We start from the raw sequence: 12,489 nt of genomic DNA on the forward strand, positions 1-12,489 counted from the left end.
TTCTTTTTTCTTTTTTTTTTTTTTGGCATATGGATGTCCATTGTCCCAGCACTATTTGTTGAAAATATTATGTTTCATTGTATTACCTTTGTTCTTTTGTTAAAGATCAATTGACTATATTTATAGGGGTCTGTTTCTGGGTTCTCCATTCTGTTCATCCATTTGTCTATTCTTTTGTCAATACTACACTGTCTTGATTACTGTAGCTCTATAGTAAGTCTTGAAGTCAAGTATTGTCAGTCCTCTAACTTTGTTCTTCTCCTTCAATATTATGTTAGCTATTCTGTGTCTTTTGCCTTTCCATATAAACTTTAGAATCAATTTCTCAATATCCACAAAATGACTTGCTGGGATTTTTATTGGGATTGCATTTAATCAAGTTGGGAAAAACTGACATCTTGACAATATTAAGTCTTCCTATCCATGTACATAGAATATCTCTTCATTTATTTATGGACCTTGTACCTAAGTATTCCATTTTGAGGGGATGCTAATGTAAATGGCATTGTATTTTTAACTTCAAATTCCACTTGCTCATTGCTGATATATAGGAAAGCCATTGGCTTTGTATATTAACCTTATATCCTGCAACCTGTCTATAATTGCTTATTAGTTGCAGGGGTTATTTTCTGTTGATTTTTTCAGATTTTCTACATAGAGGATCATGTCACCTGAGAACAAAGAAAGTTTTATTTTTCCTTTTTAAATCTGTATACCTTTTATTTACTTTTCTTGCCTTATTGCATTAGCAAGGACTTCCAGTATGATGTTGATAAGGAGTGGTGAGAGGGGACATCCTTGCTTTGTTCTTGATCTTAGTGGGAAATCTTCTAGTTTCTCACCATTAAATATGATGTTAGCTGTAGGTTTTTTGTAGATAATCTTTACCAAGTTGAAGAAGTTACCCTCTATTCTTAGTTTACTGAGAATTTTTATCTCAAAGAAGTGTTAAATTTTGTCAGATACTTTTTTTGCTTCTATTGATATGATCATGTGATTTTTCTTTCTTAGGCTGTTGATGTGATAGATTATATTAATTAATTTTTGAACGTTGAACCGGCCTTGCATACCTGGGATAAATCCTACTTGGTCTTGGTGTATAATTCTTTCTATACGTCGTTACTGATATTTTGTTGAAGATTTTTGCATCTGTGTTCATAAGAGATATGGGTCTATAGTTTTCTTTCCTTGTAATGTCTTTGTCTCATTGAGTATTAGGGTAGTGCTGGCCTCATAGAATGAGTTAGGAAATATTCCTTCTGCTTCTATCCTCTGAAAGAAATTTTAGGGAGTTGGTATAATTTCTTCCTTAAATGTTCAGTAGAATTTACCAGCGAACACATCTGGGACTGGTTCTTTCTGTTTTGCAAGGATATTAATTATTGATTCAATTTCTTTAAAAGATATAGGCCTATTCAGATTGCCTATTTCTTCTTCTATGAGTTTTGGCAAATTATGTCTTTCTAGGAATGGGTCCATTTCATCAAGGTGATTAAATCTGTGGGCATAGAGTTGTTCATAGTATTTCTTTATTATCCTTTTAATGTTCATAGGACCTGTAGTGATAGCCCCTCTTTCATTTCTGATATTAGTAATTTCTGTCCTCTCTCTTTTTTTCTTAGTCTGGCTAGAGGCTTATCAATTTTATTGATCTTTTCAAAGAATCAGTTTTAGTTTTGTTGATTTTCACTATTGATTTTCTATTTTCAATTTCATTTATTTCTGCTCTAATTCTTATTCTTTTCTTCTGTGTATTTTGGATTTTTTTCCCAGTTTCCTAAGGTGGAAACTTAGATTATTGATTTTAGATCTTTTTTCCTTTTTAATATATCCATTCAATGCCATAAAATTCCCTCTAAGCACTGCTTTCACTGCATCCCACAAATTTTGATAGGTTGTGTTTTTTCATTTAGTTCAAAATATTTTAAAATTTCTCCTGAGATTTCTTCTTTGACCCATGTATTATTTAGAAGTGTGTTGTTTAATCTCCATGCATTTGGGGATTTTCCAGTTATCCTTCTGTTATTGATTGGTTTTTTAGTTTAATTCCATTATGGTTTGACAGCAGACACTGTATGATTTCTGTTCTTTTAAATTTGCTTTATGGCCCAGAATGTGGTCTATCTTGGTGAATGTTCTATCTGAGTTTAAGAAGAATGTGTATTCTGCTATTGTTGGATAAAATAGCCTGTAGATATCAATTATATTTGGTATTTTTATTAGATAAATATTTAGTTGCTTTTTAATTGAAATATAGTTGATGTGCAATATTATGTTAGTTTCAGGTTTATTATAAAATGGTTGAACTTTTGCATACATTTTGAAATGATCACTGTGATAAGTCTAGTAACCATCCATCCCCATACGAAGTTATTACAATACTATTGACCATATTCCTGATACTGTATATTACATCCCTATGACTTATTATATAACTGGAAGTTTGTAACTCTTAATCCCCTTCACCTATTTTACTCCCTCCACCCCCCTCCTTTCTGGCACTTATATCTAATATTGATGGTGTTGTTGAATTCAACTATGTCCTTACTGATTTTCTGCTTGCTGGATCTGTCCATTTCTGATAGAGGGGTATTGATATCTCCAGCTACGATAATGGTGTCATCTATTTCTCCTTGCAATTCTGTTGGTTTTTGCCTCACATAGTTTGACACTCTGTTGTTAGGTGCATACATGTTAAAGACTGCTGTGTCTTCTTGGAGAATTGACTCCTTTATCATTACATAATGTCCTTCTTTATCCCTGATAACTTTCCTTGCTTTGAAGTCTGCTGTCTGAAATTAATATAATTATTCCTGCTTTCTTTCGATTAGAGATAGCATGGAGTATTTTTCTCCATATATTTACCTTTTATCTTTATATTTAAAGTGGGTTTCTTGTAGACAACATACAGTTGGGCCTTGGGTCTCATTTTCTGATCCACTCTGACAATCTTTGTCTTTTAATTGGTGAATTTAGACCATTGACATTCAAAGTGATTATTGACATAGTTGGATTCATATCTAACATGTTTGTTACTGTTTTCTATTTGTTGCCCTTATTCTTTGTGCCTCTTTTTGTCTTCCACTCTTTTTTCTGCCTTTTGGGGTTTTAATTAAGCATTTTTTGTGATTCCATTTTCTCTCTTTTCTTAGCATATCAGTTAATTAATAAGTTAACTTATTTTAATATTTTTTAAGTGGTTGACCTAGAGTTTGCAATATACACTTATAACTAACCCAAGTCTACTTTCAAAGAACACTATACCACTTCACAGGTGGTGTGAGTACCTTATAATAATGAAATAATCCTAATTTCTTCCTCTCATCCCTTCTATTCCTTGTATCATTGTTATCATTCATTTCATTTATATATAAGCATACATAAATGTGTGTGTATATATATAAATGCATTATACATATACACACACATATATATAATATACAGAAATACACATAGTCAAATTCATTGTTGCCATTATTATTTTGAACAAATTGTTTTCTGTTAGATCAATTAAGAATAAGAAAAATAAGTTTTTATTTTCCTTCTTGTATTCCTTCTTCAATGCTCTTCTTTTCTTTATGTAGATCCGAGTTTCTGACTTATATTATTTTCCTTCTCTAAAGAACTTCTTCAACTTCTTTAACATTTCTTGCAAGGCAAGTCTAATGGCAACATATTCTCTTAATTTTTGTTTGTCCAAGAAAGTCTTTCTTTCTCCTTCATTTCTGAAGAATACTATATTGGTGGTTTTTATTCTTTCAACACTTTAAATATTTCACTCCACCCTTTTCTTGCATCATTTCTGAGAAATCAGATGGAATTTCTTTGTTCTTTTATAGGTCAGTGTTTGTCTCCTTGTCTTTGATTTTCTGTAATTTGAATATGATACACCTAGGTGTAGTTTTTATGGCATTTATTACACTTGGTATTCTCTGAGCTTCCTGGATCTGTGGTGTGGTATCTGCAATTTATTGAGGGGAAATTACCAGTCATTACTGTTTCAAATATTCTGTTTGTTTCTTTTCCTTCTGGTATTCTCATTATGTGTATTTTACACCTTTTGCAATTTTCCCACAGTCCTTAAATATTTTTTTTTATAGTCTTTGTTCTCTTTATTTTTCAGTTTTGGAGGTTTCTATTAAGATAGCCTCTAGCTCAGAGATTTTTTTTTCCTCAGCCATGTCCAGTCTACTAATAAGCCCATCAAAGGCATTTTCATTTGTTTCAATGTTTTTTTGTTTTTTTTTCATCTCTAGCACTTCTTTTTGGTTCTTTTTTAGAATTTCCTTCTCTCTGCTTACATTACATATCTGTTATTATATGCTGTCTACTTTATCCGATAGAACCCTTAGCATATTAATTATAGTTTTAAATTCCCTATCTGAAAGTTCTGACATCTCTGCCATGTCTGATTCAAACTGTGTTTTTTGTCATTTCATATGCCTTGTAATTTTTTCTTGTCAAACATAATGTGCTGGGTAAAAGGAACTGATGTAAATAGGCTCTAGTAATGTGGTGGTGGGGAAATATTCTAGAGTCCTATGATCAGTCTTTTAGTGAGCCTGTGCTTTGGACCATGGACTTCACTAGTGTTTCTCAGGGTTTTTTCTTCCTCCTTCCTGAAGTGGGACAGGATGGCTAGAGTGGGCTGGAGTTGGCTATTCTCCTTCTCCCTTATGGAAAGCTAGAGCTTACTAGAGTTGGATATTTCCCTTCTCTCAGGTCTGATAATACCCCAGCAGGTTAGGTTTTGGTTACCCAGTTTCTGCTGAGGACAGGCCTTGCTAAAAAGAATAGATTGCTCTGGTTCATTTTCTCTCCCCTGCAGGAAGCACGAGGGATTTTTGGTTTTGTTTTTTTTTTGTTCTTTCTGATGTTTACTGTGAGGATCTGGTGGAGAACCTAGAGGTAAGTCTCACAAAATTGTGGAGGTCTCCCCATGACCGGGTCCCTGGAGTTTTCTGCATTGTTCCAGCAATTCATCAATTACAGTGCAGGTTTCCCTACCTTGGTGCTGGTTCCCATGGTGGTTTCTACGTCCATGCCTCTGCTCTGTGACTCCTTGTATTTGCTTGTCTGTCTCTTCAATTTGGGGGAGAGTGGTCTGCCTTGTGTTATCTCCTCTCTTACTAATCCAAGAGGAGTTGTTGATTTTTCAGTCTGCTCAATCTTTTTTGTCATTGTGAGGGTCGAGTAGCAACTTCCAAGCTCTTTACATGTGGAACCAGAGACCAGACATCCAATAGCATCTGTTTTGAACTCTCATTATTAGATCTCAAATATTTCTAGTTATTAAAATGCTAATAGTAATTTAAAATTTTAAAATCAGACAGCTAACAAGTCAGATTTAAATAATTAATTCTAATATTATGAGTGAAAATCAGGAGGGTAATTCTGCATAAGTAAATGTGCTATTACTGCCTTGGACAGTGGTCTTTCTGAATGATATATTTTAAACAGACATTTTGGAAATTTTTAAGAATGTGTAGAAGAAAGAGGAGAGGGAGAAAAATATGTGATGAAATTAACAGTTGTTATTTTTGGATGGTGGAATAATTATGGGCTTATTTCTTTTTGTGAATTGGTTTTTATACATTTTCTACAAAGAGCATATGCTATTTATAATCAGAAAAAAGGTGTAAATGCTACAAATGCTATTTAAAATAAAACAAAATGAATTCATTTCTTGATGCTTCTTTTTATATTTGCTTTCCAGTTTTGCCAACATTATTCTGCACAATCAGAAAACAGACCCAATCTTATAAATGTTCAAAAGTAGGAAAATGCTATTAGCGCAACTGTAACGTATATATTTCTATGTTGGTTTTCTTTATTAAGATGTATCATGCTGAAGCAGGAAAGATATAATCAGAAAAAGAAACAAATGTAGGTCAGAGGCAGTAAGAGAACATTCATAAATCATTTTGCGGTACATGTCTATCTTTTCAAGGTAGCTACACAATTTCAAGGGCAAGCATTTAATATTTGAAAGTACACTGGGAAATTTTAAAAGAATCTTCAGATGATACAACCAAAGTCATTGCCCTCCTGCTTTGTCCAAGTCCTGTGCTGGGTGCCCAAAATGCAAAGATCCTATTGATTCCATAGGTTCCTCCCTCAGGTAAAATTAGAGAGTTGAGGCCATAGTATAAAGAGTGGTTATCATCAGTCCTATACTGAAGAGTCAAGCCCCAGCTGTCCCAGACAGGAATTGCTGTAGGGAAGCATGGGAGGGAAGGCTGAGTGTACACCGAGGAGGTGAGTGATAAGAGAGGTAGGTGGGAGGCGGCATCCTAAGCCAGGGATAACAGCTGGGCACAGGTACAGAGACGTAGCCAGGGACTGTGGTCAGAGCAGAACAGCTGAAGGATGCCAGATTAGTCTGAAGAGATTACACAAGGTGCTGAATTCAAGGCTAAGGTATTTTAATTTTTCCTTGTAGGCAATGGAGAGCCTTTGAAGGATTTTGACACTGATAGGACAGAAATTGTTCTTTAAAGTGATTTATTTTACAGCTAGTTGTCTATGGGATTATCCATCTCTATTAGCTTGTCAGCCTTGCAGGCATAGATTGTGTCTGATTCACTGTTGTTGTGGGACTCAGGGCTGATACTAGCTGCTTTAACACCATTGTGCAAATCAGGAAGGGTGGCCCCTCTGGGTAGACTCAGTCCTACAAGGCCAATGCTTGGTGAGCTGACCATACCTGTGTGAAAAAGATCTTCCAGGAAGAAGCAGCCCTCACAAAGGTTTATGGCTTGATGAGGAAATAGGAGAGAATTATATACACTTTCTCTGTATCTCCCTAACAATATAGTGTGGAAATTCCCACCCCCTTACCCTGCCATGTTTACTGCTATAGACAGAATTCACTCTTTAAGCAGTTATATAATAGTCTATAGTATAAGCATGTCACAATTTACTCCACTTCTGATGGGCATTCCCTTTGTTTCCAGGTTTCTGCCTGGAAACAAACAATGCTGCAATTCATCTATATTTTTTGAGAGTTTAGAATGGCTTAAATAATGTAAAGAATGTCTTTTCTTCAAAACTTAGATACAACTCAGCTGCCAAAGCATTTTGGCTAGGTCCTTTTAAAAATAAAAAAATCTATTTTTGAACATCTCTCAATACTAATGACATGTTTAATTTTTCTACCTCTTCTAGGGTCAATGTTGGCAGTTTATAGTTGACTCAAAAATCATCCATTTCATCTAAATTTTCAAGTTTATTGTCACAAACTTTTACATAATAATATTCCTTTATGATTATTTTCATTTCTTCATACTAAACCCTCGATATTTCTCCCAAATCTTCTCTTTGTCCAGTTTTATGGAGATCAGAAAAAGGAACCATCATCATCCCAAATTTAAAGTCATCTTTGTCTCTTTCCTATCCTTCACCTCCCATATTCAACCTTCCATTCAATCCTGTCTGCCTCTAAAATAACTCTTAGGTCCATCCATCCATCCCTCCTGACCGCCATTGCCATTGCTTCTCTACCTCACCCTTGGGAATCTAATTCAAAGAAATAAATAATCATATATGAAGATACCAGATACAAGTAATAATGACAATTACTTTTCTCATTTTACAAGTGTACTAGAAAATGTAAATACAAGGATGTTTATTACAGCATTATTTATAATAAAGACAAAAGGGTCGCCTATCATTGCTGGAATAGTTGAACAAAATGTGACCATCAAATGGAAGCAAACTGGGACTTCCCTGGTGGCGCAGTGGTTAAGAATCTGCCTGCCAATGCAGGGGATACGGGTTCGAGTCCTGGTCCAGGAAGATCCCACATGCTGCAGAGCAACTAAGACCATGCGCCACAACTACTTAGCCTGTGCTCTAGAGCCCACGGGCCACAACTACTGAGCCCACGTGCCACAACTACTGAAGCCCACGCACCTAGAGCCCGTGCTCCACAACAAGAGAAGCCACCACAATGAGAAGCCTGCACACCGCAACAAAGAGTAGCCCCCACTTGCCACAACTAGAGAAAGCCCATGTGCAGCAATGAAGAGCCAACGCAGCCAAAAATAAAATACAATAAAATAAATTAAAAAAAAAAAACAAATGGAAGCAACCTGAGTGTTCAACAACAGAGGAATGGATAAAGAAGATGTGGTATACATACACAATGGAGTACTACTCAGCCATAAACAAGAATGAAAATTTGTCATTTGCAGCAACATGGGTGGACTTGGAAGGTATTGTGCTAAGTGAAATAAGTCAGAGAAAGACAAATCCTATATGATATTACTGATATGTGGAATCTAAAAAATACAACAAACTAGTGAATATAATAAAAAAGAAGCAGACATATAGAGAACAAACTAGTGGTTACCAGTGGGGAGAGGGAAAGAGGGAGGGGCAATATACGGGTAGGGGAGTAAAAGGCACAAAGTATTAGGTATAAAATAAGCTACAAGGATATATTGTATAACACAAGGAATATAGTCAATATTTTATAATAACTATAAATGGAGTATAATCTTTAAAAAAATTATTTAGGGACTTCCCCAGTGGTCCAGAGCTCTCTTCCAATGCATCAGATGCGGGTTCGATCCCTGGTCGGGAACTAAGATCCCACATGCTGCAGGGCAACTAAGCCTGAGTGCCACAACTAGAGAGCCCGTACACCACAACTACAGCGTGCTCCGGAGCCCATGCACCACAACTAGAGAGAAGCCCGCACACCTCAAGGAAAGATCCCGCATGCCACAACTAAGACCCAGTGCAGCCAAAAATAAATAAATAAATATTTTTAAAAGTTAAAAAAAAATCAGACCATCCATATCATACAACAGCGTGTAACTATTTAAAAGAATGATTTGGATTAGTTCTCAACCCTGGTTATACACAGAATCATCTGAGTAGCTTTTGAAAAACATGCCTGGGTCCCACCCCAAACCAATTAAATCAGTCTCTGGGGGTCAGTTAGGGTGACAGTCATTGAGTTATATTTGGCAGTTAACTTGGAGGGATGTCCATAACAAATTATTAAAGATGCCAAGAAGGTTGCATTACATAATGCCATTTTTAAAATTTTATTTTATTTATTTATTTATTTTATTATTATTATTTTTTTGGCTGCATTGGGTTTTCATTGCTGTGCATGGGCTTTCTCTAGTTGTGGTGAGCGGGGGCTACTCTTTGTTGCAGTGCACAGGCTTCTCATTGTGGTGGCTTCTCTTGTTGCAGAGCATGGGCTCTAGGCGCACAGGCTTCAGTAGTTGCAGCACGTGGACCCTAGCGCTTGTGGGCTTCAGTAGTTGCGGCACATGGGCTCAGTAGTTGTGGCTCGTGGGCTTAGTTGCTCTGCAGCATGTGGGATCTTCCCGGACCAGCATTCGAACCCGTGTCCCCTGCACTGGCAGGCGGATTCTTAACCACTGCGCCACCAGGGAAGTCCCCATAATGCCATTTTTTAAAACAATGACAAACAACCCCAATCTGAGTGTATATCTTTCTACTACATTTATATTTGGTGTATATAGACACACTATGTAGATATAGATACAATATATATACTTAAATAAAATGTCATATATTATATATAGTATATATATCATATATAATAATACATGGGAAAAGTATATATATGTGAACATGAAAAAAGTACAGATATATACACACATTGTTGTTATTAGTTAAGAAATGGGGTACAAATGGCTTGTATGTGGGAGACAGAGAGGGAGGAGGTGGAGGGAAGATGGGAAGAAACTAAAAAAGCAAAAGAAGCTTAAGGCTGCTCTTCACCATGTAAAACAGCATATATTCTGATAGTAGTTATCTCAAGGAGGTAAAATTTCAGGTAATTTTTTTTTACAGTTCCCTGCGTAAAAAAACATTTTCTATAAGCGTGCATCATTTATACAATCAGAAAAAACTTTCACATTATCTTCTTTTTTTTAAAGCTGTCTTTTGCTTATGACTTTAGCACACACAGTGCTCTCTGCTGGAACAATGCTCCTCTGATTCTTTGCCTGGCTAACTCGTCCTTATCCTTAAGGCCTCAACTTACATGTCAGTTCCTCAGAATTCCTTTGAGTTGGATCAGAATGCGTTCTCTCTGTCACTCTCAATCCTGTCCCACTGCCCTCTGATTTCAGAGCATTTATCACAGTTTGAGATTAAATGTGTGGCATTTAGACCACATCTGTTCCCTGCTCTAGAGTGGAAGCCACAAGAGGTCAGAGACCAGGTCTGCTTGGCTCTCAGTAAACTCCCAGTGCCTTGCCTAGGGCTGGACAAACAGAGGTCTCAGAAAAACCTTGGTAAATGTTTGGATCATTTCTCTGAACTTAATAACTTTCCACATGTTCCTACCTCGTGCTTTAATGAGATTTTGTGCTCTCTGATGTCTGGGACTGTGTCTTCCACCTCTCAGCACTCTCCTGAGTGCTCAGCAGATCTCTGGCTGATTGGACATGCTGATAAACCTTGGTTTCCCCAGGAGCATAAGCATATTTCCTACCATTCCACTGCTGCTGTCTCCTTCTCCTGCTGCTCTGGGAGAAAGATAAATGGGGATAAAGTTCCCAACTACCCCAGAGGTTTCAGTTCTTTTAAATACACTTCAGCTCTTTTGACTATACTTAGGTGGTCATTAGTTGCCAAGTATTGTAAATTACAGGTCTTTTTTTTGGTGGGGGGGGAGTGGGGCTTTCCCTCCTATCCCTTCTTATTATGAACTTATGTTGCCCCCCTGCTCAATTCATATGTTGAATTCCTAACCCCTAGTATCTCAGAATGTGACTGTATTTGGAATCAGGGCCTTTAAGGAGGTAATGAAGTTAAAATGAGGCCATTTGAGTAGGGTACAAATCCAATCTGACTAGTGTCCTTATAAAAAGAGGGAGAAACATCAGGGATGCATGTGAACAGAGGAAAGGCCATGTGCAGACACAGTGAGAAGGTGGCCATCTGCAAGCCAAGGAGAGCCCTCAAGAGAAACCAAACCTGTTGACTCCTTGATCTTGGACTTGTCATCTCCAGAACCGTGAGGAAAGAACTTCCATTGTTAAGCCACCCAGTCTGTGGTATTTTGTTCCAGCAGCCACTGCACACCAGTACTCCTCTGTTGAAGACCTCATGTGGGTTCCCCACGGCTAAACAGGCCTGTTAGAGGCACCGCCCTTTGTTCACTCCCTGACACCAGTCAACCAATTGCCCCAGGAAGGGCAACAACATTTCAGCTGGTGTCTTCTGAAGGGTGAGTTTCTTACTTTTCTGGGACATGTTTCTGCTACTCTTTCCACCTCTACCAGAAGTTGGGGACAGCTTTTTCTTTACTCAGGACTTTCAATCCTACGACCACAGAAAGCTCACTCTTACACCACAATTCCCTCTTTGTTATTTTTCTTCAAATGAGTCTCCCCAAAAGTCTTGATAACATAGCATTCTTTTTTTTTTTAATTAATTAATTAATTAATTTTTGGCTGCGTTGGGTTTTCGTTGCTGCACGCAGGCTTTCCCTAGTTGTGGTGAGCAGGGGCTACTCTTCGCTGTAGTGTGTGGTCTTCTTATTGCAGTGGCTTCTCTTGTTGTGGAGCATGAGCTCTAGGCGTGCGGGCTTCAGTAGTTGTGGTGCACGTGCTTCAGCAGTCACAGCTCGCGGGCTCTAGAGCGCAGGCTCAGTAGTTGTGGCGGACGGGCTTATTTGCTCCACGACATGTGGGATCTTCCTGGACCAGGGCTCGAACCTGTGGCCCCTGCATCGGCAGGCGGATTCTCAACCACTGCGCCACCAGGAAGTCCAATAACATAGCATTCTTGATTTAGACCCCCAACTTGGAAGCTACTGACGTAAAATCTTTCTTTTGAGCTTTCTCTCAGGACTTTAGGAAACCTAGAAAGCTCGCAAAGGCTACATGAGGAACAACGCCCTTTCTTTCCTCCCAGAGTGCATGCTGGAGGCTTCATCACCAAAAGGAACACTCAGACCCCCTTCTCTGCTTCACTACTCAGAAACCACAATATTTGTTCTTGAAACATGATTAAGGAAACCAAATGCCAAGGAAAACAGCTTTTTATCATGGGTTTATGGAAGTTTATAATCTACAGTCAATGTTGAGAAAAAAAAATGTGGCCTTTTGGGCAGATGTTCCTTCAATAAAAGTGATCAAGGTCAACCCATCCAGAGAAAACAATAACAACAATAAGAGAGAATAGAAAAGAATGAATGAAGTTTGATTCCTAAACATCAAGGAGTCTTTATTATTAAACATTTTATTAAAAAGAAAAAAACATGGTGGAACAAAGTGCCAAATGACTGGTACCAATTGAAATAACTCTTTTACATTTTTCTTTAGTTCCTAAACTTATCATAAAACACTAAAATTTTTCTTACTACCAAGTCTCTGTCTCAGTATGTAAGCCTCCTTAGGGTCATGGGATAATGGAGTGAACACAGAGACAAGTCTGATTTGAAGAACCATAGGATATTTTACTGTCTTCATTTTATACTCTAGCATCAAG

The 12,489-nt window shown here is 37.3% G+C and overlaps 1 protein-coding gene across 9 annotated transcripts in view; it reads right to left on the reverse strand.

The window, feature by feature from the left end:
• The window catches only part of SLC22A15 (solute carrier family 22 member 15), a 129,682-nt gene that overhangs the window by 6,722 nt on the left and 110,471 nt on the right, over positions 1–12,489 (reverse strand). For 6 of the 9 annotated variants that reach the window (XR_014262698.1, XR_014262699.1, XR_014262700.1 and 3 more), the window contains one exon: positions 1–12,489. This exon is cut by the window's right edge. The exons of the other annotated variants lie outside the window; for them this stretch is intronic. The gene's annotated coding sequence lies outside the window, so the exon portion shown is untranslated. 9 annotated transcript variants of the gene reach the window in all.

This window comes from Balaenoptera physalus, assembly GCF_965194825.1.
Source record: "Balaenoptera physalus genome assembly, chromosome: 1".
Classification (NCBI taxonomy): domain Eukaryota; kingdom Metazoa; phylum Chordata; class Mammalia; order Artiodactyla; family Balaenopteridae; genus Balaenoptera; species Balaenoptera physalus.